Below are 21806 nucleotides of genomic sequence, written 5' to 3'. Positions count from 1 at the left end.
AATTTAATAATCCACGGTCACTCAATGAGCGTTAATTAGGCGGTGTGTAACACAAAACGCATTCATCTTACGTGTCGGCGGGTTCCTTGATTCTGTAATGGAGGAGACCGATGACGTCATTGTGGCCATCCCTCATTGTCGGCGGGCGCACTGCATCTGCAATCTCCATTGTCCGGCCGATTGATTACAATTCCCATTCACAGCGGACTATGTACTCAATGCCTCGGGTACGGTGCGTACTGCGTACTCGTTGTATGTAATTACATATGGCCATAAGCCGATTACTAACGCTTGTTGTACTTAATCGCACGCTATAGCATTAGCTAAAGGCTTTAAACGCCGCCGATTGTAACATTAACAATCGACATCATTGAATACTCCTACCTACCTATTGTACACATTTGTAAGCATTAAAAACTGTTTAAGAAGTATTTTCTAACAAAAATTTGTGTATGTTGTGTCACGAGACATCCCCAAAAATCCCCATTATTGACAAGAAATTGTTAGAGTTGAGTATAATAAAGTTTGTAGATAAAATAAAAGAACAATTACCATTGTACTTCTACCGAAGTAGAGCTAAAATTTTAGCAAGCGTTTATGAAATTACAGTTCAGAAAATCTATGTAAAATGCATTTTTCTCTTGCACAATCGTAAACATCTACATTCAGTAGAACATATTTAGTAACTTTTGCGTCCCATAATTATTTTTCTTATCATGTTTAACGAGTGTTAATACCAATTGGAGTTGAGTTGAACGCTAAGCTTCTTCCGCAAAGCTTGCTGGAGCGAAAATCTACTTATCTAATTGGTACCAACATCAGTATACGTTGTATCGGATATGCCATTAGTAATATTATATGTGCATTCCTAATGCCAGCTCATCTAATTGTTGAATGATACGTCTGTCAAGTTTAAGTCCTACGTCTCAAGATAATTACTGGATTTCTGTTATGTTAACTGAAATATATTCGTAATAATGATCTTTTGAAGAGAATCTCGGCTTAAGTCTTCCTATACCTACACATGAGATTCCTCAGCCTGGGTCTACTGTGCGATTTGCCAGTCACCTCCGATCGCATTCTCGGAGATAGGTTCGCCATTGATGGACTTTTTAAAGGAGGTCATAATTATCAAACTATGCTTATTATCTTTCGATCACATCACCACTTAACAACAAATGTCAAGTCAAAGGCTAATTTATTAATTAATAGCTTTTGCAAGCGACTCCGTCTACGAGTATTAAAAAAAAATAAGTAGCCTATGTGTTCTTCCAGACTATTTAATACACATGTGCCAAATTTCAAGATCCATTGAGCCGTTCCGGAGATACCTTCAAATAAATATACATTCGCATTTATAATATTACTGTGATTAACAATGTATTCGTGTTAATTCAATTTTTCATAAATTATTTTATATTATTTAAATCTTTGGTTATTTAAATCTTTGATTTTTGCTTTCAACGTAAAATATTTGTTATGTACTATTCGACGAAGTCGGTATGTGAATATTTGTTTTTCTAGCGCATTGTGTATTTACGTTACTGCCGCGGGCAGAACAACGGTTATGATATATTGATTTTTTTTCAATCAACTAATTCTCCAATATTCGTTTCGCGCGTTGCCTTTTGTAATATATTGACCTGACAAACATACAAACAGTGTTTCAATATTTTATGTATACTGATATTTCGATGGTCGCAATTAGCAACTGTATAACTGTAATAGCAACTGTTCGAATTATTTAAATTTTATCAAAATTGCTGCCAAATTATTTTTATTATAGTGGTCGAAATATTACAAAATAACAACATACACTACAGAGTAGACAAAGTTCTTTATTTTAGAAGCTAGATTTTTTCTTTAAGCATTCGATGTAGTCGCATTTTATTTCGTGTTATCGAATCCCCAATAAGACTTAATATCTACTGGAAAAATTGAAGAATTTTCACTTTGAAAAATATCTTTTAGCTCCAATAATATGGATCTATGATATATTTTTTAGCTGATTGAAATCAAATTACCTCAACTTTTTACTATGCAGCGCTTGTTTTGGCATATATTTTAGATTTTGATTGCGGTCAACCGACGCGACGGACTGGACCTTTTTCTATTACCGTGCCCAGTCCACTTTCATCATTACTTTGCTCTTATTGAATGTGGAGTCCCTCGTATATCATGTATATTTATTATTTATTTATGCAGCTATGGCATATTTGAGCTTTTTTAGACTTTTGCGATAGATGGCATTAATAACATGAAGGCTACTTACTCTACTGTGCAGTTTTATCTTACAGTAAGAAAAATAGGTGTGCATCAGATCGCACGTTGCTAGATGTAAAGACAAGCCGAATACGTGTGTTATTAAAATAATATGGCAACATTAAACTCTTATCGAAAGCGTGTATCTAAAGAAACTGACATAATAACATATAGCACGGAGCATTAATTCTCTTTAGTTGACATTTTCTCTACACGCCAGCACGCTATTTGAAAATAAATCAATCCTTCGAAGTTCTATTTACTTAACATATAAGTACGAAATAATTAATCGATATTTATACATAAAAATTACACATTAGATAAGGTAAGAGGTAAATTACAAATACTAGTTTACAACCTTACGAAACGAACCCGTTTTATTCCCGAGTCAATTCATTGGCTTAATTAATATCAACGGAAAGATACCCACATCAAAAGTTATCTTTGGTTATCCGTTTCAAATTTATCTTTGATCCATCTTATGCAGATTCGACTATTATGTTTAGCATTATAGAATCTTTTCGTTTATCATCCGATAATTCATCGAGCAATTTTAAATATACGGTTACAATTATCCATTGGTCTGGAATACTAATACTTATAAAACATCTTGTACAAAATTGAATGGTATTATTGAGTACCGAGTATAGAAATTGTTTAGCAAATAATGGAACGAGATGCGCTCATCAATTGCTTACTTACACCTGAGCGACGGCGACGGCAATGCGATCAGATCCGATATATGCGCTCATACATGTCGGTACGGTACATAAATAGCGTAATCTTCTTGAAGTAAGAGGCCGTAAGCGTCGCCCTGATTCTCGTCATCTCACTGCCATTGTAAACGGGCTTATTGTGGCACGGGATTGGTTTCCCAACGAAGAAAGCGTCAGGGAATCGATTTAAAATTTTCCTTGAAAAGCTCCGCAACAATAGCATCTAATACTCGGATTGAACACACCTCGAAAGTAATACCATATTGCGATACATTAATTGCGTTCAGTGCAGAGATTTTTACATTTATTTATATTATTTTTATTACAAAGCATTGGAAATCCAAGCCAAGTTTTGCCTGAATAATGTTTGGATATATAACACAACAACAATCTATATGTTTGTTTGTGTTCTTACTATTTTACATCTCAAAACTATTCGTATATTTTATGTCAGATCCAATGAAACACTTTATAGTTCCTTGTACTCGTAGTAGAGGAAGCGCGTAAAGTTTAGTGTTAAGACAACATAAAACTCATTGTAATATCTTGCATCCACATTTTCATATTCATTGACCGTAAAAATATTTTCTATTTTGTGATATTGAATTTTGCTAACAATGGTGTAGGCGTTCATCAGGTGAGACCGCTCCGTAGATTTTATTTTCATGTAGCGCAAACGTCGCTCATTTTCGCAACATTTCTCCTTCCTACATCGGACAGCGGACGTCACGCCATGATAGACGCTTTGATCTCGTAAAGGGAAATTAAATTAATTTCATGTTTACACTTTATATTTCTTTTCAAAGTTCTTTTTTTATCAATTTGCACAAATAATTTTATCAATGTTCACAAAGCTTTTGATAAGTCCATTAAGAATAAACATATATATCCCAATTAAATAATAGTACATATGACGTAGATAATGTTTGAAATTGTTATTTATGGGAATTCGATTTTTGGACACATTGATGCCTTGCCTTACTTTAATCAATGGAGAAGGGGGCGTACATACATATAATATATCCCTCCTCCAACAAATCCCCTCACATTCCTCTTCTTTCCGTTATAAGAAAAGGCTGGGAAGGGCAAGAAGACTTAAATTAGGTTTTCAATTATATGGACCCTTACATCATTCAGAAGACGATAATAAAATCTTTTTAATGAAGATGTGACGATTGTACGAGCCCGCAGTATTGTTCTATAATGTATTTCATATGGCGTGTAGAAGCGATGTAAGGGACTCCAGTTCCCTATCTCATATGGACGTTACATTAGGATAATTGCGTGCACGTAGGTATTTATAGCGATGCGTCACGGCAGTCGGCCGTTCCTCAACAGATTTAACAAGGGTAAATATTTTAAATTGATATCGCGGAGTTTTCGTCGCGGATCATTTGAGCCGGCCCCCGGGGGCCATTGTGAGTCTAATGATATTACAAACCCGACAGACCTACGAATTGGATAAGCTCGATGTTATTCAAATTTACTTTTCTTCTAACAGAGTATACAGCGAGGTTCTATTTAAGAAAAAGAGTCGCTGTCAAATCTTTTTTACTATTGAATCAGTGGAGTTTTAATTTCTTAATAAAATACACTTGGATTTTTAAGGGGTTATTCTTGTATTTTCTCGTAACGTTTAATTTATCTTGCTGTAATTGGATTGTGATTTTTTTGTTTTAGATTTCTGAGATTCCTTGAGTCTTCTATTAAAGACAATTATGTCACAGTTTTTTTTTAGTATTATTATGCGAAGCTTTATTATAACTGTTCTTAAATTTATTCAGTTACATTTAAATGTATTTTCTGCTTAGTGTATTTGTTTATAAAAGGTTTGATTTAGATTGCAGTCTCTAGAGATGTTATCTATGAGTTAAACTTAAAAAAAAATACACTTCAAAATATTCTGAGATACGATTTATGCATTTTGACAACAGTTTACAATGTCAACAATCTAAAATTGAAAACAAAAACGCAAACAAACTTAACTGAAACTTAAACAATTGAGTAAATTCTCTTTTCTGAGAACAAGTCTTTTGGTTAAGTTTGAAGGCGCTTTACTGAATAAACTTCTTTTTACTTTTGCTAGTTGTAGAGGTTTGTGAAGTCCTCAATTTGTTTTAGGATCAAGACTTTTAAAGTCTTCTTGGGGATGTTATTCGTACAAATGACACTTGAGTCAGCTCCACGGACTAATAATGAGATTTATTCATGCGTCAATCATCTGAAAACTACTGAATACTATATGAAAACTTCATCTAGTGTTGTAAGATAGTTTTTGTTTGTTTATTTCCATTTTCGGTTACAAATAAATACAAAATTGTTTAAAGTATATCTCACAGTCACCTATCCTATACCTTATCAAATATCTCGTAATATTCATTTCGTAATCGTGAAACTTTGAAAGTATTCCCAAATACCTACAGATGAGGCGGAGGTAGCGAAGCGCGTAGACACGGGGAGCGTGAGCGCGTAACCGTTACACAGATGTATGGAAATCTAAAAGACTGCTTTTGAGAAGCTATATTTCCAAATTTGTAATTGCAACTTATAATATGTTATGTATATTACAGAATTTTATATCTAACAGCGGCCCACTAACCAATATAAGTGAATGTATCCTGCGCTGTGCACTGGACTACAATAATATTTTAAACGGGTGTGTATAATGTAGTATTCTAATGATAAAAGTATAATTGCAAACAGTCTAGTTGTTGGATTCATTCATAACAACCATAAAAAATCAAATCCTATTTATAAAATGTGTGGAAATTAGTAGAATAAATATGTATTTCAATATCCTTTGTAATATATACTACAGTTTAAAATAAATATTTTCTGAAAACAAAATTGTTATGTAGCTGTAGTACATATGAGTTTTATAAGTTCTCTATGCATATTTTGGTTGTTTTTATCTTTTGAATAAGTACGTTTCCTTGTTGTATCTAGTTACTTTGTTATTTTCACTCATGTTGTTACAAATCAAACCTTAAAAACTTCTCCAGCGATTCCCGATAAAACTAAGGGAGTCGAACAACTTTTCCGTTGTGTATTTGTTCTTAATTTGTATGGAATCGAAATCTTCATTGTTATATTCGTGTTTGTATTACAAAATATCTCCACACATTTTTTTGAGTTTAAATATAAATTTTTAATATACAATATTTTATAAAAAATAAAATAAAATAAAATAAAATCCAGTTTATTAACCAAAAACAAAACAAATTACACTTATAAGGATATCGATTAAAGAGAAAAACAAAAAAAAAATAGTTCTTGGCTAATGGGAAGAGGCTCAGCTGATGCTGCCTCCAGCTTGTCACTGAAGGCCGCGCTGGTTTTCAGCCTCCCCGTATTTTATGTCGCTCTGTTTCAAAATTTAAATGTAAAGATAATTAATATGTTTCTTTTTTATATTACAAGGTAGTAAACAAGCAAGCGGCCACATGAATTCGCTGAAATAGCCCGCGCCCGCTGTCCGTAGACATTCGCAATTGCAGATGCGTTGCCTACCCTTAATCTACGAAGGAGGAGACGCACAAAAAGAGAATATTTAACCTTCCTATGCATCTCCTCCTCCATCAAATCCTTTTCCCCTTCTCATCCTTTCCTTGTAAGAAAAGGTAGGGAAAGAGGACTAAAATTAGGCCAAATATGTAACAAACTCCATAAATCAATTTTGAATACGAGAATGTATCTTTTCCATTTGAAAGTAAGATATGTTGCGATGGCGTGAATATTCGCATAAAATTTTTCATTTCATTTTCAAAACCTAACTCTCGTCTCATCCATCATTTACATTTGTCAATAATTCCACGTCTATGCCATTCAATATTTAATGGATGCCATTTTGTCCCTAATTGAATAATACGACTGTCGTCTCTGTATGTTACCGTTAGAATGAAAATTTTGTAATTTTATAGTCTAACTATACTTATTTTTAACAGGCGTCAAATTGTGAAATAGATGTGTAATGACAATTATTAGACACGATCTTTGTTGTATATTTCCGTTAAATATTCGCATATATGTACAAGTCTGTTATATACATATATGTACAATCATAACAGTATTCATCATCTCCCTGTCCTTGTCCCACTTATGTAGGGTCTGCGCACCAGATTTCTGTCCTCCATACCAATCTCTTTAATGTCTCTATCATCACTCTTTTCTTGGTCATATCTCAACTTTCAAGCAATCCATCCATGTCTTCATAGGTCTACCTGTACTGGTGTACCTCTCCGCACTCTTACTTAAACTTCTCCTTGTCACATGCGATTCTTCCCTCATAACATGCCCATATTATATTTTCATAAGTGAAACTTTACCAATGATTTAAAAGGAATATTAATTAAAAGTTGATCGATTTGACATAGTTTATAATCTCTCGATAAATTATACTTTCAAACTCAGCGACTAGTCACATTATAAATTGTCGAAGTTAACAATCTGAGCGTGACATACATACTTACAGCGACACGTCTCGTTTTACAATTCCCGATGCCTCTGATGGTTCTCATACGTTTTAGCGAATACAAACGAATTAAATTCTAGGCTTCGAATGGGAGGCTTCTTCATAATTTATTCGATGAGTGGTGATGACATGGAAATACACGTACATATGACGCGTACGTATACGCGACGCGTACGTCGGCCGGATTACCTTTCAAATTTAAAAAATAAATAAATCTTTGGTAGGTATGATGAATTACGTATTGTGTTAACAGACAGAAAAGGAGAGTCATGTTTTTCATATAATGTGACTTGTTCGTACCAAAAGGCTTACTCGGTTTTGAAGATTTTTTTTGCTGCCCTCCATTTCTGCTTTAATCAAATATGGTATACAACACAATGGTACTGAGTCCCTCTTATTATTTTAAAAAAATAAATAAACAGATTATATGTTTTTGTCCAAGCGATTCAACAGTGGAAACACACATTCTTTACATCCTATTACTTTTCAGGTGTGTAAGTAGATTTTTGGTATTTTTTTTTTGCCTAAATCTAAAGAATTGAATCTTTTGGTCCTTTGCCATCGACGTTTTTTTAACAATAATTAGCATAAAAGAGTTTTACCGAGTAAATGGAAGTGTAAGTGTGCAAACATTGAGGGACGCTGTCAAAACAGACAATACCTGTGTGCAGCATTCGCGACGGCCGTAAAGCAGAACAAAAGCCGGTTTGGGTAATAAAATTTGTAAACGGTGGAATGATACGGCCGCTTAACTCCGCCCGTGTTCCCCCGACTCCGACGTGTCGTGTCGCTCTAATAAGGACGAGTACATTCACGTTTTCATACACGAAGGAACTCTAAGATTAAGTATTTATTTAAACACTCTCGGTTGAACCTAATCGGGACTGACACATATAGTTTTTAAACATACTTTTTGTGTAATGTTCAAATATAAAATAATAGTATTGCTAACACTGTACGGTCTCATCTCTATAGGTTCAGTATAACTGATTTAAAATTAACGAGTATTTTAAAGTTTCATCTGAATAAAGATAAAAATATTGGAAGCAAAAACATTTAAGAAAAGGTTGAAAGAATGATCATATTTTTAAATAAAATAATTATTTCCTTTGGAAAAAGGTAAAAAACTAACAAGAAAATCACCAAACGTAAAGCCTTGCTATACTATCATAGACTTGTTACTTTCCTATTTTTGATTTTAAAATAAAATAAAACATTTAAGCCAGTTCTGATCTGGGCACGTATCCAATTGTTGTAGTAGACGTAAAAAACGAAAAATGACCGAGCAACGGTATACATTGTAATACTCGCACATGAGTCGTTATATCTTATGTTCAAATTATACGGGACCCGTTCGAAATAATACTCGTTGCGGATTTTCAAATGCACTTGAATAATTCACCGATATGATGTACTTTTATTTTGAAACTCACCAGGACTGAAATATGTAAAACGAAACAGTACTCTGTTTTCTTTACTCCAACAATGACTATTACAACAGATTATTGAAGAGATTCATAGGAACCTATAGAAGACACTGCAATGTACACAAAGTATAAAAACCCAAGTGTAAAGCAAAGCGTATTTCTGTTGTATTCCTTATACTATTTTATTGTAAGAACGTCGGATAGATGTTAATATAAAAATCGAAAATCGAAGAATTCATTGGTACATGGCGGGATTCGAACCTGAAACCTACAGATTACAAATCAAGTGTTTAACCACTGAGTCACCGGCTCTTTTGTGTAGTTTAGACATAGTGTTTACAGTTTTTATAAAAAATAATTTTGAAAATAAGTAAGAATTTTTATATTAAAGATTTTTTTTTTTTAAAACAATAATCAAGTAATACACATTTTTTTTACTTTCTCCCGTATATTGCTAAACAGACGTGCATTGCAAAATTTGCATTATCAGTAATCATAAAGTATAAGCGGATGGTGGAAAAATGTTTTTTTCCACCATCCGCTTAAACAATAGCGTGCTGATGTTGCTTTATTCTATCCATTTCTTTTCAAGACAAGAAAATGAAAAAGTTAATAAACACGAAGTGTATAACGGGTAGATTGGAACAATGCATGTATGGTAGGAGTTCGGGACATAAAAATATGCAACAGTTAGTCAGGCCTCACAAAGGCGATGCCTGAGAACACTCTAACAACAGGTAGGCTGGCGGCCGGCCAAGCCGCTACGACTACGACGCTACGCTTTGTGCTACGTGACTACGACACTCGCTACACTTGAGATACTTTTATTTTAGCACGCCTACGAACTTTAGACATTGATGCTTTATTTAATGTGTACAACTTTGTAAACTGAAAATTGTCTTTGCTGTAAAATATACATTTTAAATAAATTATGAAAACTAACTTATATTGGCGATATGATATGATATGAATGTTCACTCTTGCTACCTTACAAGCTTGAAATTATTGTTACATGTGTTTGCTTTTAAGAAATTCGTTCTTATGCCATAAAATACCAAGTAAGTAACGTAAAACTTGTTCTTTGTTGCCTACAAAATTGCAGGATATTATTTACTAAGCTGCCAAGACCACAATATCGTTTGTTTTGTAACGAAAATAACTCATATACATGTTATATACAACATTTTAGGTTACAATTAACAGATGTTTCTTATAATAATTGTTCAATTGAAACAACGAGATTCCACAAACATTAATGCAAACGTATGTTTGTAATGTAGGAAGGCATAGTGCATTTGCGGTGGTGAGCTGATCGCAAACGACCCGGCCCGCGTCGTTATCATTGCACAATCCTGCTATTGAATTTAATAGGCACTACAGTGTAATATGTTAAATTGGCCTAGCGACGTAAGCGGTGGCTTAAGCCGAGTAGTTTTGTAGACGACCGCCCGCCTGGCTCGCCGCCAGCGACACCTGTTGACTCGCACGCGATCATTGATTTATCCATTTCATTTCTTTTACTATCAGTACCGTAGATAGTTGGATTACTAAACTTCCGATTAACAAAATGATGATTATATGAAATAATTTAGAATTTCTTTATTACAAACTAGTGTCCTAAATTTTAACAGTCCCTTTTAAACGAGATGTATAAAAGCTTCGCAATTTTATACATCTCGTAAAATAAGCCGGTGGTGGCAAGCAATATTTGCAACATAGTGTAATTCAAAAAATTCTAATTAGGTCGCCCACCTGTTTTGTGTTTTTAATTTCGTCGACGAATTAAGTCGACAGGTGGCGCAAAGGGCGTCGGTCGCGGCCCTAACGTGAAGTAACTACAAACTTCGGACTTGCACGTCTTATCTTATGACATTTATATATTAACGCTGAAGCACCGACACCGACTCTCTTGTTTTATTACCCCACGAACATTTTATACGATATTTTGTTGTACAACAGTTGTTCAGTAAACGTGTATCATCAGCGAAACGAATAAATAAAACATTCGAGTTTTAAAACAAGTCATGTTATTTAAAATCTGCATTGATGGATGTTACACGGAATAAAGTAAAATAAATATTTAACTGGTATTTCCATTTGATATTTAAATTTAAAATATTGACATAGCTCCCATTGCGCACATTCGATTACCGGTTTTCAATTCGTTTTAACAGAGCTAAAGCTTGCCCTGAGGGCAAGCTGGGAAACACAGTTCATAATTTACGAGGCCCGCCACCGGAAACGATGGCCCGAACAAAAATGGATGATGAAAACAATATGATAACGAATCAGATATGTTATCGATTAAGTACGCCGTTTAACAAACGCAGTAATAGTAAACGAGCAGTTCAGGTAAGTGTCCAAATAGAGCCTGTGTAATGTATTAATGGAGTGCGGTATCTAATTAGGATGAAGGTATTATATAATAATCTTCTCAACTCATTGAATTTTAATCGACGATGTTTCAAAAAGTAGGTAGAGACGGTTTAAAAGAGACCCATATCTTGTTAATTAAATCTCAGTAGGGGTGCCTCTAGGCGGGAACGTCTTGGCCCGGCTTTTATGATACTACCGAATTTTCAGACACAAGCTAGCTTTAATTTAAACATGAATTGGGTTGGGTTTAAAAGTTTCTACGTTTATTTTGTCAAAGATTAATGTGTTTATGAAGACATGATCGTTTCGGCCTTAAAACTCTTACTATTACAGTTATAACGATTACCCCCCCGATAACAACAACTGTTTAAGTTTTTTATTGACTTTACTTAACGAGTGACATCTAAAATAATGACTGATTATTTAAGATGTCACTCGTAAATTTAAATATTTGTATAAGTTCTTTGTAGTCTTCGATTCCACGTAAAAATATAATGATCATAAGAATTCTCGTAAATAAACTAAGATAATAAATCTATACTCGTGGTATCTTTCTTTCATAGTTTAAAAATACGTAGTGAAATATAAAATGTTTTATAATCTTCAAAGAAAATTTTAATAATAAAGTATAAACCTAAAAATATATTCTACCAACGAATTTTCCCTAATTACAATTCACAGACACATGTAAGGTTTTCTCTTTATGAAAAGTAAATGGTATGAGAGTTTCGCATCAAAGGAGAAGATGGAATAAAAAATAATATGATAACAAAGCGCGCGATAACTAAATTAAAATCCTTTGTTCGGGCGGTCAGCTAATGCTAATACCGGTCTAAAGGCAACCTTTGATGGATCGACTGTGTGATAACATTAAGGGAGAACTCCATTTACTTACCTAGTTACCCGCCCCGGCCGGTGCGGCGCTGTGGACCCCTTTGTATCTATACTAGCGCCCGCCCGCGGCACCGCTCTCTTTCATAAGATGAGCCCTCTTCTCCGTGCTTTTTAATTCACATTCACCCAAGTGGTTTCGGCTTTGATTACAAGACATCCTTGTCACTTGTTACCTGTATTCACGAGGTGTCGTAATTTTTTTTTATTTCTATATATAAATTGGGAATAAATTTGGTGCCAAAGATATTATCCAATTATAATTACAGCCTATGGAGATAAATTACTATATTTAAGTGACTTTTTAAATTACTATTACATTATAGTCTCTTTTGGTATTTCTGTATTACTAATAAATATTTATACAGAGTTGGTTTCAATTGATATTAAAAGTTAATCCATTTGACCGCATACAACGGAGAGCGACTCGAATCGTCAACGACCGAGCTCTTACCGATCGGCTTGATACTCTGGCCTTGCGGAGGGACGTCAGTTCCCTCTGCATTTTTTATCATTTATACCACGGGGAGTGTTCCGAAGAACTGTTTGGAACGATTCCTGCCGCCGAGTTCCGTCATCGGACGACCCGACAGACCGCCAGGTACCATCCATACCATCTGGACGGCTGGCATTCCACAACAGTGCGGTTTTCGCGAAATTTCTTGCCGCGCACGGCCGCGTTGTGGAATGGTCTGTCCTCGGCGGTATTTCCAAACCAGTACGACTTAGGGTCCTTCAAGAAGCGAGCGTATCACCATCTTAAAGGCCGGCAACGCATTTGCGATTCCTCTGGTATTGCAGATGTCCATGGGCGTCGATGAACACCTTGGTGTTCCCGCTGCTCGTTTGCCCCCTTCTCATATAAAAAAAAAAAAAAAATTCGTTTCGATGCTATCATTTGAAATAAGTGATCTAAAACTAGACTAACTAGAAGTATTTTCATTCTAAAAAGCCATTGAATTCATGACTAAGGTAAAAAGTTGTTTAACAATAATCATTTATGTTGGAAATTAAAACAATCGAATAAAATGTAGGTTGAAAATTTGGAAAGTTATTAAAATATTTTGCTTTGATTGATTTGAATGGAAAAGTTTCTAAGGAATCTTAATGATAGCAATCGGTTTTGAAATAAGAAGTAAATACTAAGTTTGTGCAGAACCGCTGCGTCAATATTGATACAGCCCGGGGCGTGGATGTTGCGTTCAATTAATAAGCAACGCTTGGATTTCATTCTCATTATTGGAAATGTCCATATTTACCAATTTAACATCATTACAACCGACGCATGATTTTGACTCAATACCGTACAAATGTTATAAACAACATTCTGCAGTCCATCAAGTACACTATGATACTATATAGGTATACTAGCTGTCGCCCGCGACTCCGTCCGCGCGCTGTTAAAAAAAATAACAAAATGAAAAATAGATTTTCCGATTCTCAGACCTACTGAATATGCTCACAAAATTTCATGAGAATCGGTCAAGCCGTTTCAGAGGAGTATGGCAACGAAAACTGTGACACGAGAATTTTACGTATGTGAATTTTATATACGAGTATGTGCTCATATTGAAATTGCACAAAATATTTCTTTTTTATAAATTAGTGTTTTATTATTACATAAATAGGAATATTAATTCTAATTTCAAATAAATTATGTGCTTACGATTTTTCAGTAAAAAAAAAAAAACTTGAGAGATGTCAAGGGACACCCGGATGGAACGAAGTTCCTTTCGATTAATTAGTGAAGCAACCAATGTTTATTCTATGAATAAAAAACTTAAGTCTTCACGAGAAGTACATTTTATTTCTATGAATTTTCGTTATATATTGTCACGTCGTTGCCATGGTTACTATAGCAAAAAGTGTCGTGACAACTTTTGGTAAGAATTTTTTCCGTCTAGCCCCCTTTCACAACGCGTGATAAGGAACTTCGTTCCAAAAATGTCACGTATTGCTGTGATATTGTACATTAGATACACTGCGCAGTAGTAGTTTGCAATTCAGAATTGCTTAACGTAAAAGGGGCAATGATTTCTCGTTACTGATACTTTTGCCCATTATAAACAGATCTCTTAATTAGAAACACAAGACCTCGTTATTTTAACGAACGGATATTGCCATAGCAATTAGGATTCAAGTAAAGTCGTAGAAACGACGTTTTTTCGAATAAAGTTCGATGAGACATACCTGATATTATTTTAAAGAAAATCAAATAATAGTTGATAGGCGATTTTAGATTGTTTTTAACGTTGTATCAAATATTATAATTGAAGTGATGTTATATTTCAGTCCGTTTAAATTGAAGAACTAGAAAATTAGTTAATATTTTTTTTCTTAATATCAGTAAGTCAAGAATCTAAAGTAAATTTAAAACAAGCTATAGACAAAAGAGGATCGTACAAAGTGGTGTATAAAATCAATTCAGCGAAAACTGTTTATAATTTTATGTAAATTAATTAATATTGACTCGAAAGGCTTTGAATAACGCCGTCGCTCCATTTACTTAATATTGTGTTAAATTCGCTTACCGTTTATAATTGGCGGTGGGTACAAAGAGCGTAAAAAGAGCGGGCGCCTGGCATTGTTTTTGTTTGCGGACCCGTATGCCGCGTAGCGGCGGCGGTGGTGCGAGCCCCGACATGCGTCAGCGGCTGTTTAACTTTATAATTAACACTTTATTAAATAACCCTTAATCTAACGTTCTATCGCGATAATTTTTATTATATTCTATTTGAACTTCACTTTTTTTTTCAAAACTCAGCTTTCGATTAACACTATATATAATAAAATAATATATAATAAATTTTAGAAATTTATTGAAGTTTTTGGTTTGTTTAAATTGTGAAAAGAGTTTATTTGAAATAGAAGTACTTACCTATGTTCAGATATCAAGTCCTTAACGTAGATTCGGAAAAACAAATTAATAATTCTCTTAAACTTTTCTGTGACACAATTCTTAAGTTATATTAACATAAGTTCCAGTTACGTTAAGATGAATAAAAGTGGATCAGCCCACATATGTATATGTAGGTCACTAGCGAAATCCGTAAACTTTACCAGCGGCGTTACATTAGAGAAATTAAAAACCACGAAATGAACAATAGCGGAAAAGGTTTGTATTTTATGTGGATAAATTAAATGGAGGCATTACTGTACGTGGAACAGGCGGCGGTGCCGGAGGCGAGTGCCGGTACAAAGGGTCGAGCCCGTTCTATTATTGAAAGAGGGTGATCAAAGCCAAACGATACGTTTTCATATATTGTAGTCCTTTTTTCTATTTCTGTTTGTGCAAGTGTTTTTTGTACTCGCGTTCTGAGAGCAATGTAAAGTTATTACAGCGCTGTTTTGCTGTGTCGTTTCGGCTATGGAAATGCTTTTAGAAATCACGAAAACATACGACTTTATTTGTTGTGGTGCATTCGTTTTTTATGTTATTGTGTGTCCATTGTTGCGTTCGCCTGTACGTTGTTGTGTGTGGAAATTCTTGCGGCCGCTAGCTAACTAACAATAGAATCTGTTATCTCACGGTATAACAAATTTATCAATCTTCTTTAATGTTTCAGGTGAAAAAGCTCCGCTACATAAAGTTTGTTTTAGTAAATTATATTTATTGCCATACGGAGGTTACTTCTTCAACATTTACGTTTCCTTACAATTTTGCTCGCGCTATTCTTTTGTTATGTAGAATTAAATAAAAATGCAATGAATCTTGAAAATAAATTGCAATTGCAACATTTGAATATGAAAACTTTCGATGCATTTTTATTTTATATGATAAAATATCTATAAGCAAAGTTTTATTTATCTAGTCTGTCATCATCATCATCATCATCAGCTCACTATACGTCCCCACCGAGGGGCTCGGAGCCTACCCCAAGTTAGGGGTGACTAGGCCATAGTCAACCACGCTGGCCAAGTGCGGGTTGGTTGACTTCACACATATCATTGAATTTCTTCTCAAATATGTGCAGGTTGCATCACGATGTTTTCCTTCACCGTAAGAACGTCGGTTAAATGTACATATGTAAATCAAAAATCGAAAAACACATTGGTACATGGCGGGATTCGAACCCAGGACCTGCAGATTGCAAGTCAAGTTCTTAACCCCTGAGCCACCGACGCTCAGTCTGTAGCTGTATTTAATTAACCCTTTTTTATTTCGTTTATCATAACATTCGCATAAGCGCAAAGTTAATGAAAGCATATCTGCTTACAGATTAATAAAAGACTCTCTGCACAAGTCAAAGTAATTGAATAACACGGAATCAAATAAGAAAATGTCGAACATTGGCGCTCGTTTTTCACAAACATGAAGTAACAAAGAGTAGTACGCGCAAGCTATGTACAGCCAGTCCTCCAATAATGGAGATTTTTTAACGCTAAAACTCACGTCGAACAATACCATCGAACTGGGATTGAACCAAACAATAGATTTTTATTCGAAAATTTACAAAGGCATGAATGTGTATGTACACGCTTGCTCTGAGTCAAAAGTCAAAGCGTCTGTATGAAATTTAATTAAGACCTCGTTCAAAAGCTGAAATTGACTATAGGGGATTTATTGTAGACAATTGTTAAACAAAAATTAAAGACGTTAATTTTTGCACATTAAAATAAGCTTGTCAAACAAATGTTAATTATTTTCTCTTTACAATGTCGAAGTACAAGTTTAATAGTATAAAAAAAATATTTTCCGTACGTGTTCCTCACTGAAACAAAAATCATAACTTCGTAAGTTACCACAAACAAGAAAACAATAATTCATTTTATAACAGTTTATGGAAAACATTCGAAAAATAATACCCATAAAAAGTGGGAAAATTTACACTCACTCAATAACGTTAAATATGAGCTTTCGAATAGAAAGAAAATTGTTTTCCCGCCCAACATCATCCGATACATTGGCAAAATGAAAAGTTTACCCATCAGCCGCTGACACGTCGATTGGCGTTTACATCTTTGTAAAAGAAATTGTTGGGAGCATGCAAAGCAACTTGGCTGATAATGGCGCGGTTACTGGGACACTAGAGTTCATTTTTCTTTGTTGTTTTGAGTTGTTATGCCCCGTGCGATACGGATAGCAATCGATCATTTATGAAAGGTAAGAAACAATGAGGGGACGGGTGATGTATTCGCCAATAATAACCGCAAAGTAAGTACATTAATGTCTTAATGAGAAATTTTCTTTGGAATTAAAGTAACCAAATTTATTTTCGAAATAATAAAAACATAACATACAAAATATTCATGCTTTGACAATTGTTAATTTTAGATTATACCACAATATATATTATTTTAGATTATATAACGAAGCGTTATTTTTCATCCATTAACACAGGTATTTTTATTAATCACTGATAATAAATAAATCTACACATATTATTACAATTAGAGTGTCTGTATGTAATATCAGGAAAAAAAAAACATATTTCATATTTGCGTTGTTTATAACAAAAACCTTTTTTTATTCCAATTTTGCCTGTCCGTTTGTATGACCGTGAGTTATATATATAATATCTGAAGCAGCTGCACAAATTTTAACGGGACTCTGACTAAAGGTAGATGCAAACTCCCCGCTGACAAAACCGCGGTCGACGGCTAGTCTTTCATATATTCGTTGCACGCCAGTTAAGGTATACATATAAAGACTCTATAAAGCAGATGTAATCAAAGTTTGACCGTATGCATCGTATGCAGTTAGCGTTGCCAGGCGACCAAATAAAGCCGGACATAGGTAGGCTTTTTGATTGCGTGTCCGGACAAAAAAAACGGTTTTCCGACTTTTGTTAGGCTTTTTATTTTCCCAAACGAGAGTGTAGGTATCTATTAATACTGAGACAAAATCCTAAATAAAATAGGGTGTCCGACCTTTCTACCCAAATGTCCGGCCAAACTGGCTGGTCTGTCCGGCTAGTAGGTTTGGCGACCTGGCAACCCTATATGCAGTGCGTGCATCAATTTTCATTGACGTACCAGATTGAATGGTAATGTCGGTGTACATTGACGACGCCTAAGATTGACGCACTAGAACATAGAATCCATCTCGGAATGGATTCCCTTATTGATAGCGTTGTAAGATGAGAGATAGGCGTTACGGGCGTGCATTGCATATGTGTTGCGGGAGTAATTGCTTTCATTGACATGCCGTACGTGGTAGCTTCGACGAGAATGCCTTGATAATTAATCAGACATAAACGCTGATGGAAGTCAGTTTATAGAGAACGTGTATTATGGGTATTGTGTTGTATGCAGTATATCTTCGTTGAGGCTAATGTTCAAGAACATGTTCGACGATCAGCACGGTTCAGAACTCAATGTACATATATCTCCTATGAATGACGTATTCATGGGAATCTGTTATTGTCGCTAAGTAAGATGGAATGCTATCTCTCAAAAGGAAAATGAATGCAGTATCATACAATTATTATTAATATAAACCATGCAGCATTTTTACTCTGAACTGGCAGATTTACAGTTTCTAATATTGTGATTGAATCTGTAGTAAAAATCTGAATTATCTTGTTTAAATATCGTACTTCATGGTTTATTTATCTTACTAATATTATAAACTAGCTGTCTTCCGCGACTCCGTCCGCGCGAAATTAAAAAAAAATTAAAAATCTTTATAAGTAGCCAATGTGTTCTTCATGTTCTAAATCTGTGCCAAATTTCATCTAGATCAGTTGAGCCGTTCCGGAGATACCTTCAAACATCCATCCATCTATCCATTTAAACATTCACATTTATAATAATAGCAAGATGGGAATGTTTAGATGGATGGATGGATGAATATTTGTTTGAAGGGAACTCCGGAACGGCCCAACTGATCTTAATGTAGAACATAGTCTGGAAGAACACATAGGCTACTTTTAAAGTATTTTTTAATTCTACGCGGACGGAGTCTGATTTTATGGTTTATATATAAAGATAAAATATTATGAAGATTATGTTACAGGAGATTAAATATTTCTAGAAAGCAGCAAGATCTTAAACATCTTAATCATAAATCCTAGTCTAACTAGTACACGGCAAATATAAAGTTACCGAAAACGTCCTTCAGTGGTTTTACTGATGCTCGTCAGACTATCTTAAAAGGTACATCGTGATAACTTAAATCTTCTGTAACAAGCTTTACTTTCTAAAGGATGCGTACAAAGTAAGATTTAAGATCCGCGGTTAATATAATGCCGGTATAAAATTACGTTCATTTTGAATTTGGAATTTAACATTGAACAAGTTGTTACATTTTATGAACACTAAAACCAAATGTTTGAATGCCATAAATAATATTTTTCGTCTAATTGGTCCATGTTTAAGACAGTTACAACCAAAGTAATACTCTCAATTGTGATGACTGGTTGCTTAATTGGGCCTCCTTGTAATAAATACAAGGACCATTGTTAAGGAAGTAGGCAAGGGTTTTATTGTTATTTGCGATACCTGTTATTGATATTGTTTCCTTAGTAGTTTGCTCCTGTAATACTCAACAAGCAATCTTTGAACAAAAATAAATGATAATTCTATGAATCAACTTTGTTGAAATATATTAAAATGTAACATAGTTAAAATCTGTGTTGCCTGTTTAAAAAGTTTAAAAACAATAACCGCCACGAAGAGCAACAAATCTTTTTTGTCAAATTTCTTTGATCAAAGCACAAGATAAAACATTTCTAACTAATGTGGACTTTTTATGTTTCACATATAATTGTGTTCCGAACATTCCTACCGATTTCAAGCTAATTTTGCTTATCTTGACAGAGCTAAAAGACGCGTCATGAGGAGTAAGTAGTTACACTGCACCTGTTTATAATGGAAAATACTTCGGAATTTTTCTTTTTTAATACTTGGTGTATTTTAGTCTTAATTGTTAATATTAATTTATATCTCGAATACATTTAATACTTTTTACAAACTATTCTTCTCCATTGTTCGGAATGGCATTTATCAATGTAGTTCCAGATGCAACATTATTCTGGATGCAAAGCTATAACTGTTGCTTTAATATTATGTTCCCGTTACGTGATATTCTGTTTGGTTTGTGAGAACACGCTCGTGCAGGTTAAACCCTGTTGTATCCAAACAATGTCGCCATAAGCCGGCGTAGCCTGATTCTAGTTTGTCTTACCCGCCCTAAGCTACAACTCGGTGTATTGTTGACTGGAATTTGTTATCCATACAAACGTTTGATTTCACCTTATGTATTTCTTGTATTTCACCAATATAACTATATGTACCGAAATAAATGTACTTTGGGATAGATTAAAATTATAATTGAATAGTTAAGAAAATTATACCACGGAATTTAACGTTACCCCCTAGATTAAACATGCATAGGATTAAGAGCTAGCAGCGAATTTTTTTCTTTCTTTCAATTGGTTGGTTGGTTTTCCCGGAATCCTCTTTTTATAAAACATCCACATCGATACATTTATAATAAATGGTTAAGTAAACTTTTTTTTTTGTTTTTAGTTCATGTTATTAAATGTGGCTTATTTTTTTTAATCCTTACATATTTACGCCTAGTCTCAACAATTTTGGGACTATAAAGATTATGAGAACATTATGATTCGCAACACTCTACCTTGAAGATGAGACTAGTCCTGTTTTCTTTACGATAAAGTTATAATCCATCAGGTGTCTGCACAGGGTTGCGTTAAACAAGCGGACAGTGGTCCGTTGTTAGACCAAGAGCCGAGTAAACTCCCGTGTGTTGTCTTAATAACTTTCCGCAATTACGACCCGTGCAGTTTGCTTATCTGTTAACATATTCAATTTGGTTGATGGCAGTAGCACAGGGTACTGACGACATAACATGCCTTTGGAGTCAAGCGACGAATACGAAGGCTTATGTTGCCTTGGTAACCTATCGTGAAGATTGCTTTCTTCTGCGTCGTCGTCTTTGTTGTTGTTTCGTTGTAATTATTATTATTTTATTTTACAAGTACATGTATTACGTACATATATAGTTGACTATTTTACATTTACTTATTCGTGATTGTATTTTTAATGTACATCTTAATTAAATTCGTTGATTTAGTTTTTGTTATAATTAATGTAAGACTCAAATACAATGCTTAAATCATAGCAACGTCGTTGACATTAATTTATTATTTATTTGAAATATTTCGGATTGAATAACATAAATTATTGTGAGCATTTGTGTACTTGGTATTTTTAACTATTGCAGCATTGAACATAAAATCGTCCGTACCTAAAAAGTTAGCCGTAACTAAAATTTAATTGATAGTAGTTTTAGCAACGACGTATGGGTTCCCGTGCGACGTACCAAATAATACACCTCAAAGGCCCCCCTCAGCATAATTAAACAATACACCGTCGCCGTAAGCCAGCGTAAGAACCTCACTTCGTATTATTTAATCATAAAACACTTGCAGTGTTTCGTAGATTGCTCAAGTTTAAATTATTTCATGTTAAAACGTTGACTTATTAAAAGTTCCGCAGTAGTTATTTTCTAAACGAGCTCAATAAATCCCCTTATTATTCTGTAGAAATATTCTGAATCATAAAATACATAATTTATAATGAAATCTTCTCGGCTCTTTGGGTCTAATTAAAACGATTGAAATATTTCATAATGAAGTAAAAAACGCATTAAAAGTTTATCGAAAACCGCCGCGTCTGCCCGCCGAAACAAAAACA

The 21806-nt window shown here is 34.3% G+C and overlaps 1 protein-coding gene across 4 annotated transcripts in view; it reads left to right on the top strand.

The window, feature by feature from the left end:
- LOC106714967 (polypyrimidine tract-binding protein 1) overlaps nt 1-21806 on the top strand; it is a 348985-nt gene that overhangs the window by 116315 nt on the left and 210864 nt on the right. The gene's annotated exons all lie outside the window — the stretch shown is intronic.

This window comes from Papilio machaon, chromosome 6 (assembly GCF_912999745.1).
Source record: "Papilio machaon chromosome 6, ilPapMach1.1, whole genome shotgun sequence".
Classification (NCBI taxonomy): Eukaryota; Metazoa; Arthropoda; class Insecta; order Lepidoptera; family Papilionidae; genus Papilio; species Papilio machaon.
This window is presented reverse-complemented; position numbering and strand designations above follow the sequence as displayed.